Source organism: Anneissia japonica, unplaced genomic scaffold, assembly GCF_011630105.1.
Source record: "Anneissia japonica isolate Jap-2015-1 unplaced genomic scaffold, ASM1163010v1 scaffold15248_len30654_cov148, whole genome shotgun sequence".
Taxonomy (NCBI): Eukaryota; Metazoa; Echinodermata; class Crinoidea; order Comatulida; family Comatulidae; genus Anneissia; species Anneissia japonica.
This window is the reverse complement of record NW_022753128.1, coordinates 3,805-5,682: the sequence shown is the minus strand read 5'-3', so window position 1 is coordinate 5,682 and position 1,878 is coordinate 3,805.

Genomic DNA, 1,878 nt, shown 5'->3' with positions numbered 1-1,878 from the left:
GCGGTATACGATGGACGTCACCATTTTCCCAGCATCTGTACCGGTCCACTGACGCGTTTGGCGTTTACAACAACCGCAATGCATTAAGAATAGGAAAAGTGGTGTAACAATAACACTCCACTTAGTTGACGCAAACTCAAATTTTTTTTGCGTCCGGGCTCGAACGCGAACGTCCGGAAACATATCTCGACGTCATCGTGTTACACCAATGGGAAAGTGGTGCACGATGACGCAACCATTTCCCAGCAGCACCTAGCGCTATATAAGCATAAAAGCATAGTTAGCTTCAATATCCTACGAAAATCCACAAACTATCCTACGAAAAACACAAACAGCTAGGCTCATTAATATTCATGAGCATTTTGAAATGGCGTTTATAAAGCGTGTGGGGGTGATCGGCAAATGTTAAATGCGTTGTTTTGTAGTAGTTTAATATCTCTTCACGTAGCATCCGTGAAAAAAGTGTTTTTCGTTATTCTTAATTCGAAATTTTATGACATTTTTCATGGCAGAATGTACGAGGGAATATAAGCAAGGAAAAGTAGCTACTCTGCTCAGCCAACGATCGACGGCTGACACTGGCACGGGAGGACCTGTGCTGGGACGTGAGATGCAGACATAGGAGCAGACTCAAGAGGGCGATGTAACTCGAGCGGATCAACACGAAGTCTGATGACGTCATCGTTGTTTACTCGAGAGGGCGTTATAACTGGAGCGGATGCAATAAAAGCCGTAAACACGTGTCTGTGTCTTTCCTTTTTCACCACTTACAACATAATATACATTACAGCCAATTGGGGTACGATGACGTCTTCTGTTCAACTCGAGCGGATGCAATAAAAGCCGTAAACACGTGTCTGTGTCTTTTCTTTGTCACCACTTACAACATAACACACATTACAATCAATTGGTCGTACGATGACGTCTTCTGTGCAACTAGAGCGAAACTGGAGCGGATGTAATAAAAGCCTTAAACTCGTGTCTGTGTCTTTTCTCTGTCATCACTTACAACATCATACACATTACAAGCAATTGGGGAACGTTGACGTCTTCTGTTCAACACGAGCGGATGTAATAAAAGCCGTAATTACGTGTCTTTTCTTTGTCATCACTTACAACATAATACACATTACAGGCAATATGGGGTACTTGAACCAACACAGCACCCATGACGTTATCGGTGCCGATCGGTGTAAAGAGTGGTAGCTGTCTCTTATACACATCTAGATGTGTATAAGAGACAAGGTACTGGACCCTTGACGTCATCGTTACCTGTCGAGCTGATGCACGATGTCGTCATGAAATATGTATCGTTTTACACATGACGTCATCTGTGTGCAGGAGACTTCTACATAAGCGCAGACGAGGATCCACCATCGTCATTCAAGTTTCAAGAGGAGCAATCGTTTACCAATTCGCGATACCCCGTCCCAGTACATCCCCGAGTCGCAGTGCCGGTAAGTTTTCGATCATCCCTCGTCCTTAGCTTCGTTCGTTCCCGAACGCGCAGCTTCGATGCCACACGGGGTGACGGGTTACTGCCGATGGTAAGACAGGTACTGCTATTCCGTTGAATACTTCCTGCGGTCGGATCTGAACTAGCTCGGTTTCCTCTCGGGAGAACCGGCCTAGTGCCTCCTTCTAGGGGGCACCGGGAAGTGCGACCCCGGTTCGCCGCGTAGCCAGGGCAAACGTCACCTCGGCGTCGTGGTCTGTCGTTGGGAGCCGGGCGAGGGGGGAGCACCGATGAAGCATTCGGTGCCTCTCGACTTGGGAAGGTCTCGCCGGACGATGTCTCTGATCCCCTAATACCTTCGCGGAAGGCGTCCTGTTTGCGTACGGGACTTTTCGAGAAGGCGGTGTCTCGTTTGCGTTCGG